The 18606-nt window shown below is 34.0% G+C and overlaps 1 protein-coding gene across 1 annotated transcript in view; it reads right to left on the bottom strand.

Moving 5' to 3' along the window:
• Rbcn-3B (WD repeat-containing protein Rbcn-3B) overlaps positions 1–18606 on the bottom strand; it is a 121718-nt gene that overhangs the window by 62377 nt on the left and 40735 nt on the right. The gene's annotated exons all lie outside the window — the stretch shown is intronic.

Here is an 18606-nt window from a genome sequence, read left to right on the forward strand (position 1 = left end):
AAAATCTGCAGGGAAGGATAGTAAACAAAATTTTAGTAGGTATTAATTTTAATTTTGAAAACAATATATTGTCATTACGTTATATATTAATAATCTATATATTCATTTCGTGAAAGCTTTTACATCTACTTATAATCACCCTGTGGGAAAAAGATGCTACACTTACCATCTATATAAGCAATAATCAAAAAGTGAATGACCTTATATTTAGCATATATTTTTTATCCAGTGTTTCGCTAAGCCATAAAGACTTGGGGCAACAAAGGACGCTTGTAGGGTATATTATCGTAGGTAATTTACAACCGGACTTTGTCATAATGCGACGCAATAAAAGTAAATATAACTTTCCATTTCCAAGAGCAAATCGCTGAATATTCTCCTCACGGCGCGTGGAACGGGGTGACTGGGACGCGAGTGAAGCAAGCAGGCATGAGGCGAATTGCCACTATACTTTATTTATTCGTTATTATACAAGGTGTCTTTGAAGGAAATTTATATTGTTCCAGGTCACTTCGTGTTGTCTGCACTACCAAACTTTTATAGCTTTGATCATACAATAATGTTCCGGCACGGATCAGCGAACATCGCAGATTTCTTTTAGACAAAAAATGTTATACCTACCCTACTCTATACATTACTCCAAGAACTAAAAACTTCATATATTGTCATCACCGTCATCACTTTACTCGTGGGACGTTCTATGCTAGATACAGGCCTTCCAATAAAATTACATATTAAGTAAAGGTATATGTTATTTATTTATAAATAAGAAATAAAGATAGTCAAATGTGCGTAAAAACTCGCAAAATGGACTTGTGGATTGTTTAGCTGGATTTTTAGGTAAGTCAATTGTCAAGGTCAAAATAATATTTTAAGAATGACGTACGTAAGAAAGTTTTACATGGTCTTATCTATCTTAATCTTCTTCTACTTCGTCTCGGTCGATTGACGCCCACTGCAAGACAAAGGCCTCACTCAAAGATCGTCACGATGACAGGTCTTGCGCTGCCCGCACCCTCCCGACTTTCCGCGACCTTAACTACGTCAACTATCTACCTAGTGGTGGGGTCTACCTACGCCGGGTCTACTGGTTTATGGTCGCCACCCAAGAATCTATAACTGCACGATTTGCCCTGCCCACCGCCATTTCAGACGAGCAATTCTTCAAGCTACGTCAGTGACTTTGGTACTTCAGCGGATCTCCTCATTTCTGATACGATCTCGCAACAAAACTCCGAGCATAGGCCGCTCTTTTGATTTCTGGGTAGCCCTGAACCTTCTTATGAGATCCATTGTAAGCGACCACGTCTCGAATAATGTATTACTGGCAACACGCATTGGTTAAAGATCTTCGTCTTTAGAAAATGCGGTCTTTTCTACGAGAAGATCTTTCAGAAATTTCCGAACTTCCCTATCCGAGTTGGAAAAAAACTTTTTACTGGATAAACATGTAAAGTGTTTCACCTTAAATAATAATTGCACTTACATCTGGTAACCCAGCGGTAGAGGATAGAGATTAGCAATCATTGGTCGCGTGTTCGATTGCCGGGATACAGTGTTATATATACTTCTTTAATCTCCCATTCATACTTTAATACCACACTACAATCCTTAACTTGCCTGCCAAGAGTGGCGGTTATGGTATATTCTCCTCATTGATATCTTTGGGGAAGGCCCATGCCTTGCAGTGGGCGTCCATATGGTCTGAAACGACGAAATTTATTGTATATAGATATTTGTTTTTATGTTCAATTAAAACATAAAAAGTAGGTCAATATACATCATGTTTAATATTTAAATTATTCACGCATGGTATTCGATTTCCGAGAAACGAATTCAGGAATTACAACCTTGAAAGAAATCAGAAAAAATCTTTATTAATACCTTAAATATATCTTCACGTTCGACGTGAAGAAATAAGGCCGTTGGAAAATCGTTAAAACCTGAGCATAAACAATGTTGATAAATTTTTCAATCATCGGAATGGGTGTGTACCAGTAATTATATAATTCAAATCATTATCAGTTTCCTGAAAACGCCACGAAGGCTATATTATAATTAGAACCGATTGTCTTAACAAAACGGTCTTATTAACCAACGATTTGGATCGAGGACGCTTCTCGCACATTTTGAGCACAATGTACTACTGTAATATGATTGTCTTATAACGGGCGTGGGCTTTACATCACCATCGTCATTTTAGCCAAAGGACGTTCGCTGTTGGACATAGGTTTCCAATAAGTTCGATTAATTGGGGCCAGAGATCAGCATCTTCCAATAACCTTAACAAGGTCGTCTATCTACCTCGTTGGAGTACAACCTACGCTGCGTTTTCCTGTCCACGCTCTTCACTCCAGGACTCGAAGAGATCAGCGGCAATCTGTTCTGTTTCAGTTGTTTTAAAGATTCCGTAGTTTTTCTTTAATTTTAAGTAATTGGGTTGTAAAACAGATAAGTAATTTTTACAATATTGTACCATAAAACACGTACACCATATACACACCCACTCTTAGACACACTCTAAGGCATATGCCTCCGCCAAAGAAGTCAAGGGGGGGATATAACATAATCGTCACGCTTGGCTAGCGGATTAGCAATCGCAGTTTGTTATTATGGTGCTCAGCAGAGGCTGCTGTCCATCCTCTGGAAACTTGTTTGTGAGCAATGGCAGTCATATATAATTAATGCACAAAGTGTGAATTGCATTAGATTGTATCCCGGTAATCGAACCCGCGACCTATTATCGCAAGTTCTCAATCGCTGGGCTACCATTGAAGGTGATACATAATTATGGCGAAAGCTATATAACGTGGGTGATTTAAGAATACTAATGCTTTACTATAAGATTATAGAAATGTAATTAGACGCAGTAGTTAGCGACAATTTGTTAAAGGCAATGTCTTTATAGCAAGAGATTCCGTCGTGAGATAGGGCGTTAGCACGTGGGCAGCTGAATGCAGGCATGCGGTTTGGTTGCGTTTATCACGCACGGCATCGCGCTCGCGGCGTGAACTAACGGTTTGCATTGTGATGACGAATACAGCGTTTGATAAGATTTATGTAACAATATTTTTTATTCGTTCATATTAATATCCACATAAGATTTTTTACAGTGAGCCCTCGAATACGTCATGTGAACAATCCCTTAACAGCCCTGTTTGAAGCTAGAAACAAATTGAACTGCCCTGTACTACACTGTTAGATTATCCCGCACACAAAACATTTCATCTCCCAGCTTTTATAGTACAATTAAAATCTTTCACACTATAATAGAATTTTTTAACAAGTTGTTGTTAAATGTATTTCTTAAATTTATGACATGGTAATGTATTTTAACACACACATATATATTAGGGGAACCGGAAAGTAATGTTTTATAAAAAAAAAAACCGATTGATTACCGATCCGGCATTGAAAATTTGTATACTGGATGGCAAAAGGTTGTTGATAACGAAGCTGAATATATTGTGGATTAGAAATAAAAATTTGTTATAAATGTAGTGAATTTAATTTAATAAAGCGACATTACTTTCAGGTCCCCCTAATATATCGAATATGTACCGTCACTGAACTTTTCTCTTAATCTCTAAATCTCATATTATAGTTTACACATATAGCTATTTTGCATCAAAATTGTATCAATATCAGAAGTATTATCCCATACAAGTAAAACATAGGACGTAATGCTGTGAAAATATGTAGCTAAAATAGACTAATCGTGCTATGCTACCATCTGTCAATTATCGGTTTATTTAAAAAAAAAATTAATAGCGTTTTAAATTCCGCAAACCGCATTCTGCCTACGATACTATCCCACGTGATATCCCAATATAAACACCACACTGCGAGGATGACTTAAGTTAAACGTAAACGTCCAAACAGCAAAATCTAATATTTAATTTGACACAAAATCTCATGCTGCGTTCTACTACACCGAAGACAGTCACAGATAGCACATCATAATGAAAAAAAAGTTAATTTCGTGTCTAGTGGATCACGGCTTTCAGCAGGGAAGATAATGATAGGTAAAGGAATTTAACAATTTAATATGATTTTTATAAACGAAATATTTTAAAGTAGCATACAAAAAAATTTGTACCTTTTTATTTTATAAATTAATAAATAACACCGAGCGAACATTATTATCATTATGTTTTCAGCGCTGACTGCTTGACATTGGCCTGACCCATAGATTTCAAGGAAAAAGACCAGTTGAAAGCGACCTATATCGAGCGTCCCTTTAACTTGTAGGTCACGGCAAAACCAAGAGACCACCTATACGGATGACAAGGATAGAACTGTGAGGTAGAATTAGGAAAAAAACACCAGTGGCAGCATCATTTTTCTCATGAAATAAATTATTTCAAAACTAATTTGCGCTGCTATTTGATGAAGTAACAACATTTTACAACAATAAGAAAACTGCCTATGCCTGTGTGTAACTGTATGTCTGTGCATAATATAAATACGTTAACAATTTATCTACAAGTTATTTGTACTTGGATATAGTTAATCTACTTAATATGTACATAAATATACCGGAATTATTAGTTGAATTATAATAGTTGAGTCTTGTTTGTACTTTTTCGAACGACCAGGTTGACTCAACTCGGCACTGGCCACGCCTTTACAAAGAACCTTTACCCGAGCATAATAGCAATTCACGTGACTCTTAAATGATAGTTTAGAACAAAATGCGAATGTTTTCTTAACAAAACTTGCAAAAGTTTACACAAATAGTTTTTACAATCAAACCTGATAGTCTAGTGATAATGTCAACAAAATTTTAATTCTTTTTTTAAGCCAGAGGAACATATTTCTTTTTTTTTCTTGGAAAAATTGATGTCTCTCCTACCGAGTGGAAACCCACGGCTATATTATATTATTAAATTAATTATGAGCTTTCGCATACCATCGTCATTTAAATCACACTAGCCTTATGCTTCGACGATATAAGAAAGAACTGGAACTCCCCACCGGTCGCCATAAAATGCTGCACGGATCAATTATTAAAAATTAATCGAATTACATGGCGCGCCAAAGCATGCCCGTAACATAAGGTCCTGTTGTGATAGTTGGAGAAGGGCGCCATATGAATTTATTTAACATCTAGGTATCCGGCTTCGATATGCCGTGATAAAATTAGAACTATAGTCTCTAGTGACCCGATAATAAAAAAGTATATACACGAGTAATTTTTATAAACGGGCGGTAGAGCTATGTATTTATATAACACGTCGTCCAATAATATGATATTTATTTCTCTCGTCAAATAGTAATGTAGCTATATGTAAGCAATATCATTACTGTGTTCTTCTATAAAAGTGGTCGTTAAAGCAAATGCCAATTGAACTAATTGAACGTAACATCTCCCGGGAAGTTTTTTTAGGTTTAAACGAACGCATTTCTACGTATAAAAACATGCGACTATTAGGTAGATTTTTTTACATGTACCTGCAAGAAACATGTTTATTTTAGAATAAATCAATAATCATCACCCTCTTGTTACGTGAATTTTTTTCATATCTGTCACTAAGAGATAAATTATAACATATGAACCAAATATGTATATATATATATATATATATATATATACATATTTGGTTCATATTTGGTTCATATAGATAATGTACTAAGCCAGGCTTCAAGTCGCCTTAACTTATTGAACAGGATTATGATGTCGCCTAGCTCTTGGATTACTTAAAGGAACCTTCATAGGCTAACATAGCAAAACGATCCTTAAAGGGTCACTTCAATTTTAATTGTCACTTGAACCGCGTTCTCCTAACCATGTTGTAACCTATTTATCTGGTTTTATAATCCAGGGGTAAGTGTGTGTATTGTTTGTGGTCAGGTACGATCGGGCGCACCTGGTGTCGGGCGGCATCGACTTTGCAGTGTGTGTGTGGGATTTGTTCTCGGGCGCTCTATTACACCGTTTCTGTGTGCATGCTGGCGAAATCACACAACTCATCGTGCCGCCGCATAACTGCAGTGTGAGTGTTGACATATTTATATCAATGTATTATATATATATATATATATATATATATATATATATATATATATATATATATATATATATATATGTATATCAATTATATTTTTAATTTATATTACATTCATTCTACTGGACCCTAATTAAATAATTATGTAGGCCATATAGCAATCGTTAAAAATAAAACCTGTGTCGCCATAACTTTTTAAACCTAACGGAGGTTGTAGAAATAATAGATTCTGATCTCTGAACTCCTCTCACATACTAAAATAAGGATTCCCGAAACTGGTAGCCGGTTAAAAAATAGAAAATGTTCTTGTTTGCCATTTTGTCATACTAATGTTTTCAAAAATTTTCCTTTTTATAAATTTCCTCGTAAAGATATAAGATCAAAATTTGATATATTCCTGGATATCTGACCTATGCTAAACTTAAAATAAATAAAATCTAAAACGAATCAGTTTTAACAATGACAGGTGTCCAAATTTAATCATGCAAGATGTGTTCATTATATTTCTGGAATTACAGAAGTTTTTATCTTATGTAATTTAGACATTAAGTAAGATTAGTGTATGTTCCAAGTTGTAGCTCAAATAAAATTAAAAGTTATCAAGTTATGTGCACCAATTTCATCTTTACGTTATAATGATTGAACTTACTTTCGCACTTAATCTTATCAATACCGCTGCGCGATTTTGAAACTAAAAAAACTCTGAAAAGACACAATACGAGACTTAGTGCACGTTCGAATACAAAACTATAATCAATGACAAGCTTTTAGCAAAGTTTTCTTCTGTTCTAATTTCTTTTTGGTGACTTTATTTAATAACAACATATAATGTTAATTTGCCAAGTTTCTACATAAGAAAGTATTAATTAAAATAAATGGTACAAAGCTTCGCCATTTTAACCTGCTCCGCTGTTTATCTGTAGCTGTAGCCAATAACACAACAATGTGTAAATTTTATCTATTACTAACTGCTCCAATACTATCTATGTGGCCTGTCACATTCCAGTAGAAAAAATACACCATATTTGAAAGTAATTAATTTATACAGGTACCTACTGAGTCTGCGTGTTTTATCTTTGACCACATCATCGTTTTCCATCATGCGAGTTGGTGGTCAAAGGCGCACAAGAAACGTTAAATACAGGGTGATTGGAAATAGACGTAAAAGCTTGCCTTTCAATCTATAACCAATCATCCGTGTATAATCTAATTATATTTTTATTTTAAATATTATTTTTGTTTTATCACATTCTAACACGCCGTTTATTACTATTCCTTTCTCATTTTTTTGAAACCATCAAAATGTATAATACATTTTGAAAAATGTCGAATTAGCGGTTCTTGTTTGTATATATATATATATATATATATACATACATATATATATATATATATATATATATATATATATATATATATATATATATATATATGTTTATAGTCAAAGCAAGGAGAGCGAGCATGCGGGTCTGTAAAGTTTTTTTTTTTTTTCAATGTATTAACATGAATATTGCAAGACGAGAAGTTCAGTGTCAGCATTTGTCACGTACGCACAAGGGCACCGGTTTTATAATTAAATAATATAGAGATTTAATTGCGTTCGGAATGCAAGCAGAACCAAAGAGGGCGGCACTGGGACCGGTCGGAAGGTCGACTAGAGCCAGATGATGAAATAGTTCGCACTCGTTACCAGGGTGTGGGTGCGCCCAAAACTTTTATGAAATTTGTCTTTGTCCCAAACCTTTTTTTTTAAATTGCAACGTAAAAATATTTATTAATTATTTTATCGAGTGTATTCAATTACGAAATATCGCTTACTGATGACCTAAAAATCTGAAAATACGTTTCACTTCAAATGGTTTTAGGTTCAAATTTAAAAACTGTTTACTTGACCATATTAACACATTTCACGTAATTTTAACTGTTAACTTTCTTAAACTTTCATGATAAATAATAATAATTTAAATAATTTCCATGTTCGATAGACTGATTTTAGAATAAGAAAATATGTATATATATATATATATATAAATATATATTGTAGAATACCTTTCTTCAAAAATTACGTGAGACGTAGTAGATTTGGATGGGTGTCATAAGAAGGATCAAGGTCATCTAGAAAACAATGGAGTGGGCTAATCCACAAAAAAATAAAGATCACTGGCGTAGTTCTAAGAATTGCTCGTCTAAAGGGACACTGGGTTAGACTCTTCGCTCTTGCAACCGATGGCGGTTGGGGCCGATAGGTTTTCGAACGGTGACCTCGAGCCGGATCTTCGCAGCAAGTGCTGGGCCCCAGCTGGGTGGACCGACGATACAGATAAGGTCGCGGAAAGTCGCTGAATGCGGGCAGCGCAACATATATCATCGTGATAATCTCTGAGAAAGCCCTATGCTTATCTGCAAAGTCTACTCTGTGTTTTGCACTAATCGGTGTAACATAACTCCTGAAGATGCCCCGTGGAGGGGTGAAACACGTGTTGAGTGATTTAACGGTGGCAGTTGTGTAATTCGCATTGTTTGCCGCATACGCATTTATCAGCGGGCTGGCGGGCGGTGAACTTTGTTGCACGACTACCACTGCTTGTGCGGAAGTGGCTAAATATTGGTCCCTTTCTTACTTAGGATGGACTTCCGCAAAGTAATGCCTGATTCCATTAAATACCTATGCTTTGAGTTTGTATCTATCTATGGCTGATATGATGACGATGATGATGTATTCGAATAAGACGATAAGGTATAATGTAAACCTAATTTTAAACACGACTTTTTATTTATTTTTCTCTATTCTTTCACTATAAAACGATTCAATATGTATAAGATAGGTGAAGTCAGATGAACTAAGTGTTCTTCTACAATACCATCGGCCATATTAATATCCGTAATAATCCTGCGGTTAACCTTATGATAATTTTAAGAACACGCTTACTTACTGAGTAATTACTGTCATGATACGATAGTTGTTATTAAACAATAACTTGTAAAACAATTTTTTACGAGTATATTGCATTGCAAAAGATTGTTTAAGTGATAAGCTTGGGAATAAATTGATTGAAGTTTACTAAGGATATTTGTGAGTAATCACAAAATAGCCTGATAGAATTTGTTGTAGAAGTTCTTAAAGCATTTACAAAACTTTATACTATGAGCACTTTGAAACTCTATTGAAATGCGACGAACAAACAAAGTAAATTTTGATAGTAGAAAATATGCGGTCTTGTAAATAACATTTAATTAATATCCAGTAATACAAATTTTAAAATGGTTTTTGTACGATTAAATTATCATTACGTTATTTGTGTTTTTGAAACCATTGATTTCTGTATGGTTGATTTAGAGTGTATCATACATTATTTGACAGCAAATTAGTTAAGACAAAATAGTAATCACCCAGTATTATGTGAAAATATTTGACGAGGAAATTCAACGATATCGTTTATAGATATCCCAGGTGTACTAAATCGTTGGTATAGCCGGGTTCTCTATAAAATTATTTATAATTTGAAAGAACGAACCGTATCATTACGTGCCTGGGTTCAAGTACGGAGCGGCTATTAACAAACAATTTCTAGACCGGGTGTAATTTATGGACTCGCGAATTCCTTATCGTTCAGGTCTCTAAACTCAGCAATGTAATATTTAAAATATTAATAAAAAACGCATAGTCTGTATGAGTAAGACACGGTAAGATTCGTTTTATGAATGTCATTGTTCCATACAAATGAAAATTATATTTGTAAGTTATCTATTTATCACGCAAACACACACATACTTATACATATATATATATATATATATATATATATATATATATATATATATATATATATACACACCTATATATATATATACACACACACACACCTATATATATATATATATATATATAGGTGTGTGTGTGTATATTTTTTCTTCACCCATACAGCCTTAACAGTCTCTGTAACCCGAAGATAAACTCGATAAAAATTCCGTAGACGAAATTCCACACACGAGGGTGGTTGAGGGGCGTCTGATTGGCTGCTCTATACAGTAACTTAGCTAGAGAGATCCTTTGTAAGCCCCGGATTAAGTCGTTACTTAAGTTATACTAGATTTGAGAGGGCGCTAAGGTCTCAGGTGATTTAGGCGAGCGTCCCATGGTCAAAGACGAGTCTTAAGGCCACTGTGAAGGATCTGGATTCGAGCTGTCACTTGGAACACGTTAAATATTTTAGATTGTCCTATAGACGACGGATTATTGTAAAAAGCGATTGTTAATTGTTTAATAGATGTTCTCCATAACAGTGAAGACACTTACACGTTGATGATTTATAGATAAAATCGATTTTTCATCGATAGCTTTAATTGCTATAGTTAACACGAATTCATATCGATTTGCTTGCCTTTCCTCATGTCCGTGCAACAGCTGGTTACACGCTTCATCGGACATCAGTCACTTAAGCGCACGCTTTAATGTTGCTCAGGTCACGCCTCGCCGCCGCTTCCAGCGTGCTGACACTTTATTGTGCAGACATCCGAGAGCGCTTTGTAAAATTGCACTACGTGTGAACATACCCTTACGCTTCTATACTACGTTTTATTCAGTTCTTAACGTTTAGATATGATCTAGCATAATTATCGTCCGATCTATTTACGCCTACATATTTAATTTTGTACTATGTATACAAATCTATATTATGGTATGCAGTTTGAGTGTGTATTTATTACTTTAATAAATAAACAAATAAATGATCCAGCTCTTTGTTGACGTTGTCTTAATATATTCGACGTTTTTTTATTATAACATGAAACAGATTGCACGAAGGTAGAAGCATTTTGGCGTTGAAATGTCTTCAAGAGTGTAAAGATGTGAGAGAGATTTTTCCTCTTGCGTGGAGTTGCGGTGCAGACTTTCTCAATCACATATTGGGTCATCTTTATATATATAAAGACGATAAGGTATGCACATTCGCCAAACTGCTTAAAAGTGTGGCGAATGTAGTGGCGAAAAAATTCTTTATTTTAAGTTAAAAGCTTACATCAATTTTATTTTACCATTGCGTTCAAAAAGCAGATATACTTAAAAAGTGGCAAGAAGCACTTGCTCTTTTCAATAAGCTATGAATTTTCAATACAAGATGTATTATATCTTGTAATGAAAAGGAAACAGAGACGATTGTCCTATGAATAATGGTCATTTAATCATTTTTCAATTATGTTAAATAAATTATGAGGAATAAGTATGCTTAACCCTTAACGGTCGCAAGTCACCTCTGACGTGACAACGATAGTTCTCTACAGAGGTCGTATGGCACGTGTGAGGTGACAAGTTGGATCATGATGAAACTTGCTGCCTATTGAATGCGCATACGACTGTCTTTTCAGTTTATCATTATCAACAAAACATTTACCTTATGCAGCATATCGCTAATTTTTTTAGTGTTTATTTTTTTTAACAAAAAATTAAATTTATTAATTTTAATAATATCTTTCACGTCGGATAATGAGAGAAAATTGGATGACAAACTACATATCTTGCAACCTAATGGTACAGGAAAACATAACGACTACTTAGTATGTTCTAATCGCAAGTAGCCAGGAGGAAGGAAAACAACACTATTCTATTGTGAAACGTGAAAAAGAAAACCATTCCCTCATGTTGGAGATTGTTTCAAAAATACTACACATTAAATACATATAAATAAATTTATTACTTTTTGAAAATTTGGTATATTGAAATGAAAAATTAAAAAAAAACATCTTTTTTTTCATATTGATTAAAAATAAGTACACCCTGGTGAGAATTAAGAATACGAAACGTGGCGTCCGATAAGAGTTAATATTACAGGCAATTTGTGAACTTTGCCCATGCGGTGAGGTTTTTCCAAGCAACAAATTATAGTCCTTGCCGTTAGGCTACCTGGTCTTAATCCAATATCTTTTTTTCAGCTGGTATACACCCACTTCTACGGCCTCTTATAAGGACGCCTCGATAATCGGTTTTGCGCATCCTGCATCCAACATAGAGTGAAATATACGCAAATGTAAAATTTCTATTTCGATTACATTAATAAATGTACTGACAGGGTAACGTACATTAAAATAAGTGTTTGTTATAATTACACCGCCTTACTAATTACTTTGGTATTACGTCCTTAAACTGTATCAGTGATTGCTCGCATGTTCAACGCCGCCATCTGTCACTGTGGAACGGACCACAACTACATTATAAAATAACATAAGAAATAAATACCTTTGCCTATTAAAAGAGCGAATTAGATTAATATAGTCGTAAGTCGTCGTTTATGGCGATTCTCATTTATATCATAGCTGCTTGTTAACATTAAAACTGTTGTGGTAATTTGAACATTATATATTAATGTTATTTATAATAACTTGTAATGCAAGCAAACCTCAAGCACTCTTATAATTGGTTTTATCGCGGCAATCCTTAAATAAAAATATTTATTCAATGACTTGCTTTTTTGTACAGCAGGCATATGACAGTATTTTATCTTTTGTGTTAATGTTAAAAAAATTAAACTCCGTCGTTATGAAAGCTTTCGCTTTCTTAGCTTAATTGACATAAATTTCTCAGCGAAAAAATCATTTCCTAAAAAATAGAATTGTGGCAGGGCCACTATATAGATTCGTTTCCTTTTTGTAGAAAAAGGTCACTGTAACTAACATTTACTAATTGCGTTGGATTGAGGGAGCATAGTGCTGAGGGCGTATATCCTAGACCTCATTGTAGCAAGGCTCGATAGCTCACACGAGAGCCTTGTCTCGGATCGTTAAGTATTTTTTCCATAATCAATTAAATCAAAGCAAAATGGAAAGGAAACGTTCCTATTTTTATTAATATCGAAATATTAATTATAATAAATGAAAATTTTTTATTTTTCAAATTTTTCAATTATCATTATTTTTATGAGAATTAAAAAAAACTAGAGACAATTTGGTTGGATAAGAAACAATTTTAAAGTTGCATCTGATGTTAAAAGATAAATCTAAGTATATAAATTTCTAAACCAATAAACACCCAAGTCATGAATTAGAGGAACCCTTAGATCTTATGAGCAGAACTTTACCAAGGGCACCTGAGACGGGAACTCATCTTAGTCTGTCACTAGAAAGCGTTTAGCATTCAGACTCAAGGATGCCCGGGAGCAATGAACTTGGACTTCGTTGGTTGCTATTGCCTGGCTAACATTCGCTCCTACAAGACGTAAGATATTAAGGTCTTTCAGCCCATTTATTTTATCGCTACTGCTATTGAAGTGGCTGAACTTCTAAACCTATTATATTAAACGGGATCGTCAACCATTTAAAGGAAAAAGGTGTCAAACTGCTTCCAAAATACATTTACTTCCATTACGCAAAAGGTTTAGCAACCAAGTCTTTTTAAACGAACTCAGGTTTCCAACATTAAAGTTAGTTCAAAGTTTTATTTTATAAAATTTCAATTTCAAGTGTCATAGGATATTAAGTTAAATAACAATAATATTTATTGTTCAAATAAAAATACTGTTAAAATATAAATTATTAAATATCAATGAATGTCTATAATATTACCCGTTTAGTGCGCACAGTTATTATTAAGTCTATGGACATTTTACGATCCAGCGAATTAATTTTATGACACATAAAGAGATCTATTTTAATAACCTATACTTGTCAAATTAAATTCGAATATATTCGAAAATATGGGTTGAACTGTTTTTAACCTTTATGTAAATTATTTTAGTCTAGTGGTAGGCGAGGGCAAACATCCGAAAAGTCGTTTTCCCATTAGATGGTCGGACCAAGACTGTGTGACGCTAAACAGAAACTTCATGCTTCATGATTGTAACAGGAGGCATATATTGTCTTTCTTGTCTGGTCTCCGTGTGCTGGTCACCGGAACCAAGCGGCACTGCGCTCATTTTGCGTCGTGGTTAGCCTTACACAAGCCAATCCAGAGAATGTCAGCAGACCTTTATAGTCGTCGCCGATCTTAAGGAGGTACCTCGGTGACCCGAAATTGGTAACCCAGTAAGATGCTTTCCAGGATCATCATTAGGTGGACTAGCAAGGCCTATACCACGCAATGGGCTCCTATCGGTTGACGCGATGATGACTGTGAACCTGTGTTACCATATCACATAATTCGATATCTAAAGCGAAAATCACCTGAGATATTATTGTTCACCATAATCATTGCTTTTATTATTTCATCACGTGTTTCCATGTAGATATTATCGCATATACCATCACCACCATATACCATTCTGAACTCTGCACAATGTCACACTTGGGCAGTCATTTTTTGCTATCGTATTATTATTTCAAGGATAGTTATGAAGAAATCCGTAATAATTGTATTATATATATATATATATATATATATATACACACACACATATATATATACATATATATATATATATATATATATACATATATATATATATATATATATACATATATATATATATATATATATATATATATATATACGTATTTATTGTCTATCATGTTGAGTTATTCGGATTTATAATTTAAATTTAGACAAATCAGCTATATAAGTGAATTTTTTTAATGTTATATTAAAGATCGCTCGTTACATTTAAGACGAAATAAATTACGTACACCAAACGTCGATTTTTATAATAATAAAATTACTTTAGTGTGGTTGATATTTTTCCAACTCCAAATCACCTGGAAAAACCGTGGTTTTTTTTTACAATTTAAGTAGATTACAAAACCTGTACCGCAAAGTTGTAGGTTCTTGTAATCTTGGAAATTATGTAAATAGTTTATAAAGAAAATTAACAATAGTGTTATAACCAAGGTTGTTAGAATGTCACGTACATACAAGGATGACAGTTAGTTTAACTAAAGGTTAGTAGCTTTAATGCTTAAGGAATACAGGATTCGTTCTCCATAATGTGGTATGACTAATGGTAAGTATTCTATTGTTATACGAAATAATTCTTATACCTACAAATGTCGAATCAACTAAATATAGACACGATTTTTTCGCTCCCATCATCATCATTATTATCAAGCCTCCTACAAGGCAAAGGCCTACGTAGGGAGTGGGGGCCCTAACCACGCCGCGTCCCCGATAGACACCGTTTTTGTTCGCTATTCGAGAACCTTCCAGGACCATTGTCCGTCGGTATGAATGTCCATCCACTGCCCTTTTTGAATAATGGTCTAAAGTTTTAAATTGAGACTGTAATTTAAGGACATTGGACTTTCTCCTATGATGAAAATACATTAGATTCTTTTGGCATAAAAAACCATACGTCTAGTATATATCAATTTTGGAATGTTCCAATTGATAGAAAAAACATTCTCTTCGATCCAATATCCGGTGTTTATCACTTCTGGAATGTTCCAACTGTATAAAAAACCTATCTTTTAGATAAAAGCTGGAACTATTGTACAATTATTTATATAACAGCAATAGTTCATTGGGAAATGCAGAACACCTTTCGAAATTTTTGACAATTAACATAGCTGTTCATCAGCCGGGTATCAAATGTGTAAGCTGTGATCACACACCAGTTCTCAGCTGTTAAGCTATTACCTCAACATCCAAGAAACCTTTATTAGTCTGAGTCTTTATAAATAATGACTTAAACTGTGCACACGAGATTTATTTTAAATGCCATGCAGTACGTAGTTTTTTTTTGTTATTATTTAACTGAAAGCTTCCTGCTCTGCCCAGCGAAACGGTCACTCCGTTGCCGATCGCGTGACATTATCTTTAACCAACTGGCGCCATTGTCGTCATTCGTCATTCAAGAATCTACTTTGATATCGAACTACCTTCACAACGGTACTTTCGCGAATTAATTATTGGAAGGTCTATATTATAAAAGGTCTTTCCTTACACTTTCTCGATGACGTTATTGCGCAAACCAAGTCTTTGAGGCATGCTGTTCAAAATATCTTTATTGAAATAGATATTTACATAAATTTTGAATTGTCGATTATTTTAATATTATATACGTATAATAAGCTAGCACCTTCTTTGAACGCTAATCTTCTAAAAAGAGACCAACTCTTCGACAAAAATAAAAACACAACAGTTGCTCTTTTAAAATAAAATTTAACAAACCTTTATGTATACATTATATCTACCATGTACGTGAGTCGACGAACTAGATTCCACACATTGTTATAAACTTAAATCCCTTCAACGCTATAAGATTTATAAGAAATAATTTACTTTTTAAAACTTAAAAAAGGTTGCCTGAGAAATGTTCTGGGATTTTAATAGTAACCGGATTTCAGGTGACAGCGTGGTAAAAGCGCCTAACCTAGACCTCATTACCGGTAATATTACTCAAGTGTACAAAGTATCACTGTATACTCGTTTAAAAGACAAAGTAGCTAGTGTAGAATATCCCAAAGAATAAGTAAAGTTTGTTAAGGCTAGGTTAAATTATTTCAAGACTTCTATATTAACTTCGATAAGTTATTATTTATGCCACACCAAATATTACAATAAATTTATTCTTTAATTTAATTCATTTTAATTTTAAAGATTGAAGGAGTTTGTAAAGAGATCGTATGAAAAAAATATCAAAGAAAATTCCCCGCCCTGTGGTGGCAGGAGTTTTTAGACGGCTCTTTATAAAAATATCCGTTTAATGATAACATGCATCAAGATAACGTAATCAAAATAGACTCAACAAATGCTAAACAGTTTTGGATTGAATGTTCCTATATAAGATTGTTTGAATAAAACCAGATTGTCCTCAATTATTGCAAGATTAATATTTTTTTTGGCCCCCGCTATTGGGAGTCTCTCGTACCCCCTATCTAGGTTGGGACAGGGACTTTATTTACACATAATTATTTCAGTTTTATCTTAATTCGACACTCACTTTCATACTTCTCAATTTCTTTTATTCTTTTCTTTTATCCTTCACAATATCTTGCAATTTTTGTTCTTTCATTCCTTCTTGCTTTCATCGCCTTCCTTTCCTCATCTTTTTACTCTTAGGTGGCTAGGTACATTTATTTTCTAATCTTTATCTTTATTTTTTGATATCACTGGATTTGAACTTTTAAATACATTGCCAGACTTGTCTTATATTCCATTATTATTTAATAAATTCGTTTACATGTGCATTTATTTCATTTTTGGTTCCAGTTTTTCTATTTGGTTTTGTTCCTCTTAATAGCATTACTTACCACCCTGCGAGCAAACGATAGGAATGATGGGCGAAGGTTGTCGTAGCCCATCATTAAGGCGAGCAATATTAATATTAGAGTGCCAGCTAAGTATCCATGTGCACTAGCTTCTACACTCCTAGTAGAAAATTTGTGCAAGCAGTTGTAGCTCAGCGGTAAGGACTTTCAACAGTGTGTCATGAGTTCGATTCCCGGGATACAATCTTATATAATTCACATTGTGCATCAGTAATATAGGTCACTGTTCACAAATAAGTTTTTATAGAATGGGCAGCACCGTCATCTAAGTACCATAACACCACACCGCCAACGCCAACCCGCATGCCATAAATAGCGACTATAATATATTCCCGTATAGATATGCTCGATATGCACCTATACTATATACCAGGGGTGGTGAAACTCCAGCTCGCGAACCACATACGGCTCCTTGAACAATTATTTTTGGCTCCGATTGATTGTCGAATTATTTCAATATTTAAATTTATATTACCTATATCAGCTCCTGGGAAATAGAAACAAATTACTGTTGTGAATAATAATTATTATTACTCTACGCTATAAAATTAGCGAAATCAAAATACCGACCATAATTAACCGGCATTTTAAGTATTATCAAGAGAGCTGTCATATACTTGTTCCATTATACAACACATATTTTGTACTCTTGTATAAATTTTACAGTAAATATGATTGTGTAAAAAAAATACTTTTGCTTGTTTTTAATGCATATTCAATAGCGGCACGCAAAAAATTTCAAATTTAGAATAACGGCTCGAATTATCAAAGAGCTTAGACACCCCTGCTATGAACTGATAAGTCAGATGTTTCACCTTAAATTAAGTGACATATCCTTTCTAACACAAGGTGGGAGCGCTCGCATTACGTCTTAATATGGGAAGTCTCGTCAAGTCTTTCCATATGTTAATTAAGATTGCAACAAAAAGTCCTTGATACTTAATAAACAAAGAAAATTTGCAATTTACTATTGCAAAGTTTATTTTAATTAGATAGGTTTACGAGTACAATTTAACATTCCATTTAGAATTAACCTAAAACAATAAAAACTAATTAATCTATCCACGCAAATTCATAATGTGTTATGATGACCCACACAGATTAAGAACGAAGGCGACTCCGTTCCTACTTAAACAATTGAACGACTAATTACGATGTTTAACAAATATTTCACGACTACATACACGTTATTGTATCAAAAGTGTATAACCTAACAGAAACCTATGCGTTAAATCCTAAACCTAAGGGACTTTCAAGCTTTCCCCGTATTTCACTCTTGCAACACAAAGCATGATATATACTTTCGTGGTTTGTGCTAAACCTTATACATCACGAATAGATGTAAAGTTTAAATTAGTGAATACATAGCTCACTTGTTACCAAAAAGCTTTCAAACTTTTACACCTAT

Source organism: Battus philenor, unplaced genomic scaffold, assembly GCF_028537555.1.
Source record: "Battus philenor isolate CCGP_79_NKW_IND1 unplaced genomic scaffold, ilBatPhil1.0.hap1 SCAF_20, whole genome shotgun sequence".
Lineage (NCBI taxonomy): Eukaryota > Metazoa > Arthropoda > Insecta > Lepidoptera > Papilionidae > Battus > Battus philenor.